The sequence below is a fragment of the Elephantulus edwardii genome, unplaced genomic scaffold (assembly GCF_000299155.1).
Source record: "Elephantulus edwardii isolate Elephantulus edwardi_28Jun2011 unplaced genomic scaffold, EleEdw1.0 scaffold00043, whole genome shotgun sequence".
Taxonomy (NCBI): domain Eukaryota; kingdom Metazoa; phylum Chordata; class Mammalia; order Macroscelidea; family Macroscelididae; genus Elephantulus; species Elephantulus edwardii.
Window position 1 is genome coordinate 6,570,047 of NW_006399793.1, and position 11,194 is coordinate 6,581,240.

The 11,194-nt window shown below is 39.3% G+C and overlaps 1 protein-coding gene across 1 annotated transcript in view; it reads left to right on the forward strand.

Annotated features, from left to right (window-relative positions):
• Positions 1-11,194, forward strand: part of GPR98 (G protein-coupled receptor 98) — a 1,036,968-nt gene that overhangs the window by 425,777 nt on the left and 599,997 nt on the right. The window lies entirely within an intron of this gene.

The following is an 11,194-nucleotide window of genomic DNA, read 5'->3' on the forward strand; positions in this document are numbered from 1 at the left end:
TTATAAATTTTAATGAAAATTTACCATTCATTTATTCATTGTTGCACTTTTCGCTCTGCCCACCCCGCCCCCTCCAATTTGCTCTTCTATTTGAAAGGTAAAAGAAAAATTCTTTCACTGCTATACAATCCCTCCCTCTAAGTCCTCTCCCCTATGCAGCCTTCATTCTGGACTCATGTCATGACAATAAGAATTAATCCTACATCCCTTTTAAGCAGTTCTCTCTTTCATTTGTTTCAGTGCAGTATAAATTACTTATCCCCTCTTTCTCAGTCCCCACCCCCCAACTCTGATGTCAGTCCCATTTTACAACAGTGGCACTATGCAGTATTTGTCCTTGTGTGACTGAGACATTTCACTCAGCATAATGTCCTCCAGGGTCACCCATTTTGCATAAAATTTCATGAGTTCCTTGTGTTTCAGTGGAGGGTAGTATTCTATTGTGTGAATATAACAGAGCTTCTCTATCCGTTTGTTTTTTGATGGACACTTGGGTTGTTTCCAACTTTTTGCTATTGTGAGCAAAGTTGGAATAAACATGTGTGTGATCTGTTTATGTTTTATTGACTATGCAGAGGCATTTGACTGTGTGAATCTTAACAAACTATGGCTAATAATGAGAAGGATGGGAGTTGTGGGATGCTTAATTATGCTTATTAGAAATCTAGACCAAGAAAATGTTTTGTGAACATAACACAAGAATATTGCATGGTTTAAAATAAAGTATGTGTCAAGGATGTGTACTTTCCTCATACCTATTCAATCGGTATGCTGAGTAAATCATTAGAGAAGCTGGACTATATAAAGGGTAATGCGGTATCAAGATAGAGGAAGACTTACCAACAACCTGTTTTATACAGATGACATAATCTTGCTTGCTGAAAACTTGAGGTGCTTGCTGAGGCAGATGAAAGACTACAGCCTTTATGGATTACATCCTAATATCAAGAAAATGAAAATCTTCACCACTGGGCAAATAGACAATGACTATGAGAGATGGAGAAAAGACTCCAAAGTGTCAGAGATTTCATCCTACTTGTATCTATAGTTTCTTGGTACCAGCCTTCAGGAGATTAGGAGACATATAGCATTGGGAAAGTCTGCTGTCAGGGACCTATCCAATGTGTCCTAAAGAGTAACAATATCAATTTTAAGATTAAAATGCACCTAATTCAAGCCATAATCTTTTCTGTTACTTGCTATGCATCTGGAAGTTATACAGTGAATAAGAATGACAGACGATAAATTGATGCCTTTGAATTGGATTGTTCTAGATGAGTACTGAATATCCCATGAACTTCCAAACAACAAACAGAGGGGTCTTGAAGAAGGTTCAACCATACAGCTCCTTGGAGGCAAGGATAGTGAAGCCTTGTCTAATATATTTTTGGCATTTGGTTAAGAGAGGCTATTGTGCTCATCCAAAACCTATAATTGGAGCAAGAAGCAGTCTTCAGAACAGAGCAAGGAGATACTGCATGGTTCAAAATCAGGAAAGGAGTATGTCAGGGATGCATCCTGTCTCCATACCTTTTCAATCTGTATGCAGATCAGATTATTCTGGAAGCAGGGCTTTATGAGGAGGAGAGTGGCATCAAAATTGGAGGAAGACTCATTTAACTAGCTATGGTATGCAAATGACACAACCTTGCTTGCTGAAACTGAAGAAGACCCAAAACACTTGTTGAAAAAGGTCAAACACTATAGTCTTCAATTTGGGTTCAAGCTTAACATCAAGAAGACAAAGATTCTTATCACTGTGCCAATTGGCAATGCCATAATGTATCTAGAAGAGATTGAACTTGTTAGCAATTACGGCTTGCTCAGATCCACAGTCAATGCATTTAACACCAGCAGTCAGGAAATCAGAAGACGAACTGCAATGGAAAAAATATCCTGTCATCGACCTCCCCAGAGTGCTGAAGAGCAAAAATGTCAGTCTAGATACGAAGGTGCATCTAATCCAGGGTATGGCCTTCTCAGTTACTTGTTATGCTTCAGAGAGTTGGACAATGACTGAAGATGACAGAAGAGCAGATGCCTTCGAGTTGTGTTGCTAGAGAAGATTCTTGAACATACGATGCCAAGAAAACAAATAAGTCTGTTTCAGAGAGGGTGAAACCAGGTCTCTCCTTTCTCTCCTTAGAGGCTAAGATTTTGAAGCTCCGCCTCACTTACTTTGGGCACTTGGCTAGGAGACATTGGTCCTTGGAGAAGGCCATCATGTTTGGAAGGGTGGATGGACAGTGCAGGAGAGGGAGACCCCAAAAGAGATGGATTGATACTGCAACTGAAGTGATGGGTGTTGGTGTGTCGGAATTAGTGAGACTGGCTCAGAACAGGGCTGGATTCAGAGCTGCTGTACATAGGGTCACTTTTGCATCACAGGCGACTCAATAGCACATAACAACAATAACATGTTGTGACAGGTTTGGAAGCAGGAGTGGCATCTACTTCCTAAATAACATGCCTCTGGAGACTCTAGGAACTTTGATAAATGTTGATAGTTGTAGAGGGGCTTCAGGTCTTTTGTTCATAGGGTTGCTATGAGTCATGCTTGACTCAAAGGCAATCAACAATTGATTCCTTGCAGCAGGGCTTCATGCTTGGACTTGTGAAGTGTCAAAGAAGGACACGAAGATCCTCAACAAGATGGACTGACACAGTGACTACAGCAATGGGCTCAAGTGTGTGGGAAATTACAAGGATGGTACAGGATAGGACAAGGTTGAGATGTGTCTCAATGAGTTGTATGTGATTCAATAGTACCTAACAACAATAGCAATAAAAAGCAATTCAACAGAACGTGGAAATTAAAACACAATACCGTTAATAACACATGCAGGCAAAATTCTGCTGAAGAGAATTAAAAAACAGCTGACACAGTATATCAGCTAAACTTCCTGAGAGTTAAGATGAATTCAGAAGAAGAAGATAAAAAAAGAACATTTTGTTTATATTGCTGATGTCAGGTGAATCTTGATTAAAAGCAGAATACATCAGAAATATGTATACTTGTGTTTTCTTGACTATGAAAAGGCATTTGTTTGGTGCATAATAAATTATGGCTAAGATAGAGACTAATGGGAATTCCAGAATATTTAATTTGTGTTCATGAGGAACCTGTACAGGAACCAAAAAGCAATTGTTCAAACGCAGTAAGGGGTTGCCACATAGTTTTAAGATTCGGAAAAAATGTACATCAGAGTTATAATCTTTTATTATATCTTCATAATCTATATTCTAAGCGAATAAAACAAGTAGCTCAACTATTTGAAGAAGAAGAAGGAAGCATTTAGGATCAGAAGATTTATTAATAACCCTTGATATACAACCCAGTGATACAACCTTCCTTACTAAAAGGAAAGAAATCTAAACTACTCGCCTATGGAACACAAAGACTGCAGTTTTCTGTATAGATTGCACTTGAACATAAAGAAACAATCAAACAAAAATTCATAAATGGGGGCAATATTAAAGTTGCCAAGAATTTCTTTTACTTGGATCCATAATCAGCATGTATGGACATAGCAGTCAAGAAAACAAATGCTTTATTGTAGAGGCCAAATACGTTCAAAGAACATCTTTAAAGTGATAAAGAGCAAAGATGTCACTTTGGGGACTAAGGTGCACCTGACTTAAACATAGCATTTTCAGATACTTCATATAAATATGAAAGTTGAACAGTGACTGTGCTAGACTAAAGAAATGTTATCTTTGAATTAAGACATTACTACTTGTGGTATTGCAGAAGAGAATTACTATCCTACAAACTGCCAAAAGAAAAAACCCAGATATGTCTGGGATGTGTCCAGCCAGTGTGCTTTTTGGAGGCAAATATGAAAAAGCTTCTTCTCACATGCTTTAGGCATGTTGCTAGGTGAGGCTATTCTCTAGAAAGGGATATGATATTTGGAAGGGTGAAGAGATGGTAAAAAAGAAGGAGACAACCCGGTGGATTGACATGGTGACTGCAGCAATAGGCTCAAGCATGTCAGAGATTGTGAGGATGGCATGGGATAGGACAAGGTTCAGATCTGATATTCATAGGGTCACAATGAGTTTTACTCAACTTAACAGCACCTAACAACAACTTGAAGAACTAACAAATCATACAGCTAGAATTCTCCTTGGAAGCGAGGATATTGACATTTTTTTCTTGAGTTTTGGGTATGTTATCAGGAGGATGTAGTCCTTGGAGAAAGATAGTATGTTTGGAGAAGGAGAGGGTCAGTAAAAAGAAGGAAGGTTCTCTATGAAGTAATTTGGCAATCTTTGCAACAATAGGTGTAGAAACAGCAGAGATTGTGAAGATGGAGTGGGATAGAGCAGCATTTTGTTTGGTTGTACATGAGATGGCAGTGAACTGGAGCTGATGACAATCAGTGAGACTGGCTAAGGGTAGGATAGGGTTCAGAGCTGTTGTGCACAGGATTACTATGAGTTGCAAGTGACTCTGTGGCACTTAACAACAATCATAGTAAAGAGAGCTTGAGTGGCCTTATGGTTAGAAGCTGTGCTGCAATCCTAAAGGCACATGGTTTGAATCTACTGGCTGCTCTGAAGGAAAATGATGGGCACTCTCCTCCTATGTGATTAACTGCCAGTGAGGACCCACTGGAGTGTCAACTCTGGGTCGGTTCCAACTTGATGGTACACAACAACAATCTTAACAAGGGGGTTCTGGTGGCCTAGTGGTAAAACACTGCACTGCTGACTATTTCATGGACCACCAAAGAGCCCAGATACATAATATGACTTGCAACAAATGCAGCTCAAATGCTCTTTGGAGGCAAAGATGACAAAATTCATCTCTTTGGGAAGGTTGTTAGAAAAGACTGTTTATTCCTTGGAAAGGGACAGCAAGGTTGGAAAGGTAGAGGATCAGCAGAAAAGAAAAGGATCCTCAACCAGATGGACTGACACAGAGACTGTAGCAGTGGGCTCAAGTGCGTCAGAAATGCTGAGGACAGCACAGGATAGACAGGATTCAAGTCTGTTGTTCATAGAGTCGCTATGAGTCAGACTCCACTTGATCACCTACGAGTAGCAACAGTTGCAACAATTATAAAAACAATCTGGCTTTTGATAAATATTTGTTATGACAGAATATTTTGAAAATTGTTTGGAAGGCTCTCAATTGTCTTAATATTGAGAGTAACATTTGAATACATTGTTCAATTTTAGATGATAATTTTAAATTTTGATGAGTATTAAGTTCAGGCTTATCACAGTTTGATAAAATGCAAGGCTGGAGGCATTGTCTCTTCCTCTGTCCTTTGAAAATTTTTATGAGCTCAGTCACTAGTTCTTTCATGAAATCTTAATAGATTACCTCTTTGAAAGGTCTTCCTTGATCCTGAGAGCATTCTTACTTACTGTCCAGGTTGAGCCAAACATTCTGCTTTGATTGTAAGGCAGTTCTGACAATTTTTGTGTTGTTTATATAAAATGACTTTTTAAAGCCAGGGTCATATTTATCATGTACTTTTTCCTATTATGTATCTTTCATTTGAAGACTTACTTTTTTATATTTGACTTACTTATACCCTTGCCAGTGATAATTTAGAGTTTTATTTTACTGGTTGCTTTTGTAATTAATGTCTGTAGTAATTTTAGTTTTCTTCCTATCAGTTTTGTTTCTTTCTTCCCTCCCTTCCTCCCTCTCACTCTTTCACCCATTGCTGCTGAGTCAGAACTGGCTTCAGAGCTGGCCTTTGATTGGGTTGCTGATACAAATAGCTGTGGAGGGGATTGCTCATCTTTCTCCCCTGGAGTCAGAGGTAGAATTGAACCCCCAGAAGGTCTTTACCTTTGTGTTAGCAGCAGGAATCCCTGTGGATCACATCATCAGAGGCAGGTATTTTAGAATGAGCCCTTTTGATGGGGCTGCTTACAGTCTGGTGGAGTGGTTGTCATGAGCCTCTCCTGGCCAGTTATGTGCTCAGAGAAGTTAACCCTCTTTATGCTGTTTCCTTCTCCAGAAACAAAACAAAATAGAAGGACCTTTTCACAAAATCGTGAGAATGTGAGAAGTTAATGTAAAATGCTAAGAACATTGTCCATACACGTTGTTGTTGTTGTTATGTGCCGTCAAGTTGCTTGAGACTCAAAGCAGCCCTATGTACAACAGCCCTAAACTCTGCTCTGTCCTGTGCCAATCTCACTGCCTCTGACACACCCATCCCAATTACCGCAATCGCTGAATCAATCCACCTCATAAAGGGTCTTCCCCTCCTGTGCTGTCCCTCCACCCTCCCAAGCATGATATCCCTCTCCAAGGACTGGTCCTTACAACATGTCCAAAGTATGTCAGAAGAAGCCCCAGAATCCTTGCCTCCAAGGAGCTGCCCAGTTTAACCCTCTCCAGGGTGAATATGTTTGTTTTCTTGGTAGTCCATGGTATGTTCAATACTCTTCTCCAGCACCACAGCTAAAAGGCATCACTTCTCCTTCTATCCTCCCTAGTCATTGCCCAGCTCTCTAATGGATAGGAAGTGATTGCAAAGACCATGGCCTGTGTCAGATGAACCTTAGTCTCTAGAGTGACATCTTTGTACTTCAGCACTTTAGAGAGGTCTCTAACCATAGACTTTCCCATAGCAACACGTCTTTTCATTTCCTGGCTGCTGGTGCCGAGTGTTGGCTGTGGATCGAAGCAAACCAAAACTGTGAACAATCTCAATCTCTTCACCATCCATTATGATGCTGCCAATCAGCCCAGTGGTGAGAATCTTTGTTTTCTTGATACTGAATCTCAATCCACAGTGAAGACTGAAGTCCCTGACCTTCCACAGCAAGTGCTTCAGGTCCTCCTCAATTTCAGCAAGCAGGGTTGTGTCATCTGCATAACACAGATTGTTGATAGATCTTCCGCCAATCTTGATCCCACATTTCTGCTCATAGAGCCCAGCCTCCCAGATAATCTGTTCTGCATACAGTTTGAAAAGGTATGGAGATAGGACACATCCCTGTCGTATGCCCTTCCCAGTTTTGAACCATGCAGTGTTTCCTTGCTCTGTTCTGATGACTGCCTCTTGGTCCAAGTATAGGTTTATTAGTATCCTTTTTATTCTGTGAGTGCTTTCCTTAAGGAGTTTTATTGCTAAAATTGCACCTCTCTGACAGTTCTGATCCACCTGCTTCTTTGTAGGAGAGAAATGGACAATCTCTTCCCATGTGATTACAGCCTGTGGGAACCTGCTGCATAGTCAACAATGACTTGGTTTTGACTCCATGGCAATGAGTTTTAAGGTTTTGTTTGAGTTTTGCACTCTAGTTTCTGCAGAAGGTCAAGTACTGCAACCTTCAATATGGATTGAGGCTCAATATCAAGAAGGCAAAGATTATCACCACTGGGCTAGTTGGCAGCATCAGGATGGATGGTGAAGAGATTGAAATTATTAATAGTTTTAGTTTGATTGGATCCAGTCAACACCCTTGGCACCAGCAGCCAGGAAATTAAAAGACGTATTGCAATGGACAAGTCTGTTGTTAGGGACCTCATCAAAGTACTGAGAGCAATGGTGTCACTCAGGAAACTAAGGTGTGCCTGATATAGGCCATGGTTTTTGCAATGACTTGCTATGCATCAGAGCTAGACAATGACTAAGGAGGATAGAAGGAGAATTGATGCCTTTTAGCTGTGGTGCTGGAGAAGAATATTGAATATACCATGGACTGCTAAGAAAATTAACAGGTTGGAGAGTGTTAAACCAGGCTGCTTCCTGGAGACAAGGATTCTGAAGCTTTGTCTGACATACTTTGGATATGTTGTAAGGAGGGACAAGTCCTTTGAGAAGGATGTCATGCTTGGGAAGGTGGAGGGACAACACAGGAGAGGAAGACCATCTATGTGGTAGACTGATTCAGTGACTGGGGTAATGAGGGTAGGTGTGTCGGAGACAGTGAGATTGGCATAAAATAGAGTAAAGTATAGGACTTTGTACATAGGGTCGCTATGAGTCACAGGTACCTTGACAACACATTATAACGACAACAACAACAGTTTCTGAGAAACTTTCTGCTGCCTTGAATAAGAACAAAAGATTGTGTATCTCTAGATTCCCTAATCCTTTAAATTCTCCACATGTCACACTGCTGCCTTTTGGTGTTTCATTTTCAGAAAAACCTGATGTCAAACCAAAATTTTGCTTTTTCTCTTAGTTGGTTTTTTTGGAATCTCCTCTCTGTCTGGTTTCCAAGAAAATTATTTTGACTCTTGAAATAATATTTTAAAATTACCAACATATATCTTAGTATTCTCTTGTCTCAGTTTTATTTGGCCTGAAGAAATTTCTGCTTTTTAAAAAATTTATTATTGTTTTTTTAGATTCTGTAGGAGCTAGGTGGACTTTTGTTCTTTTCTCCTTTCTTTCCCTTCTTTTCTTTCTTCTTCTCAATCTAAGTTAAACCTTCATCAACTTATTGGAGCATATAGATTTGCCCCATTTCTACTTGTCTACTCTGTTTTCTCGCTATTCTAGGAGAGTTGCTTATTCTCATTTTCCTTTTACCGTACTCTGTTTATTTCCACATGTGATGGGCTCATTGTGATCCTCATCGTGATTTTTGCTTTTAAGTTTTCACCCTGTGAACCCCCTCCTATTTCCCCTGTGGGTTATTTTCTGTTCCTCCTCTGAGGTAGCTTCTTCTTGTTGTTGTTAAGTGCCATTGAGTCGCAGGCAACTCATAGCGACCCTATGAAGGAGAGTCCTCGGCTTGGGTGCCTTTCATCCTCTCTTCAGGTTCATACATAGGGTTTCTGGAGGCAAGCTGTTATGGAAATACATGTCACTCCTCCTTCCAAGCTTGTTTTAATTGGGGAGCTCCAACCCACTCTGTCCGTATTGGGTAACCAGCCATTAACGCATTTGACACATCAGTGCCACAGTGTTCAGCCTCACAGCAACCACAAGTGACCATTGTATGGCAATTTGTACACCAGGGCTATACGACCTAGAAGAATGTCTGAACAAAAAAAAAAGTCACCCACCTTTGGCTTGGTAGCATCACTTTCTGTCCCTGTGAATCCCCTCCTATTTACCCTGTGGGTTATTTTCTGTTCCTCCTAGGAGGTAGCTACTTTTATAAATTCTGATTCAGAGTCTTACAGGGGACATGTCTCTGTGCTGAATGACAAAGTAAATTATCATATGGGGAATATGTTTGCTTTCTTAAGGAACCATTCAAGTAGGGGGGTGCTTAAAAGCATTATCAGGCAGCTGTAAACTCACTAATAATGACACATGTGCATTACAAAGAGAGTGTGTTAAATATGCAGGTAAGTGGACCATGGTTTGGGAATCACTTAGAAAGTGATGACTAATTTGGATTTTGAAGAATTAATTAGGATTTCTGAGATATAAAAATTTAGTGGGTTATCAAATCAGTATCTTCTTGCCTATATTCAATCAAATGACAGATATATGACACTTTTATTTTGTAAGAAAAAAATTATAACTATGAAGATAGTTTTTCCATTTGTATGCAAATCCCTCAAACAATAAATCATTGCTTTCATCTAAACTAGGCAGACCCATTTCAAAGATAAGGCATTCTTAGTTACTCAGGGCTAAAAACTAACTTTCTTATTTGATACTTCAAAATTTAGTGATTTATTGTGGTTTCTATTTATGGAAGAGTAGATATTAAATATTTAAATGAATTATTCAGAATACTTTTTAGATGTGAATCAAGAGAAATTAATTCATAGACAGTGACTACTTTATTGGGATGGGGGGAAAGACAGTCCAGAATGACTGGATGGTGATGCCTTGTGTGCATTGTAATTAATTTTATGTAACAAAATGTGCATGAATGATTGCCTGAAAACCCCCTCACAGTATACTTTGTGAACTTTTAAAATTTTAAAATTATAATTAAAATTTTTAATAAAAAGAAAGAAAAGACAAACTCTCACAATTGATTCAATAAGCAATATTATAATAAATTAAGAAGATGCTGAAATTGTCAAAGATTTTATTTGGATCTACTATTAACATCTATGGAAGAGTCAGTCAAAAAAGTCAAATGACATATTAGATTGAACAAATTTGCTGTCAAGGATCTTTTCAGAATATTAAAAGAGCAGAGAAGTCATTAAGACTAAGTAAGATGCATCAATCCTAAGTCATAGCATTTTCAATTGTTTCATATTTAAGTGAAAGTTGTACTGAATGAATAGGAACACTGAAGAAAAAAATGATAGCTTTTACTAGAGCTTTTGGTGAAGAATAAGAAGTGTGTATTATGTGTTGCCAAAAGAATAAACAAATCCCTCTGAAGTGCAGCCAGAGTGCTCCTTAGAAGCAAAAATGATAAAACTTCATCTCACATACTTTCATCATGTTATCAGGAAATGACTACCCCTGAAGAAAATTATGCTTGGAAAAGCAGTCAGTAAAAGATAGTAAGACTTCCACAAGAGAGAATGACATAGTGACTGAAGCGATGCACTTAAGCACAGGAGAGATTGTGAGGATGTCAAAGGGTCAGGCAGGGTTTGCTGTATATACATGGGGTCTGCATGAGTTGGAAACATTCTGAGAGCATTTATTAACAACAACGTATTATATTGCAGTATCTCTTTCTTTTCTTCCTTCCTTCTTTCTTTTTTAAATGTAGGTTTGATTTACTTAATGTAACTTTCTTACCACCACTACAAACTTCCAACATTTCTTCAGCTTCTTTGTAGTTTAATTGATTTACTTACAGAGTTTGGCATACTCGTAGATTGAATCCACCAGATGCTCCTCTGGAGTAGGAGGGACAATCTCTTCCTGGCTGTTGGTGCCAAGAATGTTGACTGTGGAGCCAAGTAAACTGAAGCTGTGAACAAGCTCAATCTCTTCACCATCCATCCTGATGCTGCCAATCTGCCCAGTGGTTAGAATCTTTGTCTTCTTGACATTGAGCCTCAATCCATATTGGAGGTTGCAGTCCTTGACCCTCTGCAGCAAGCCTATACTTGAAACAAGAGGCAGTCATCAGAACAGAGCAAGGAAACACTGCATGGTTCAAAATTGGGAAAGACGTATGCCAGGGATGTGTCTTGTCTCTATACCTTTTCAACTTGTATGTAGAACAGATTATCCTGGAGGCTGGGCTCTATGAGGAGAAATGTGGGGTCAAGATTGGTGGAAGATCTATCAACAATCTGCGTTATGCAGATGATACAACCCTGCTTGCTGAA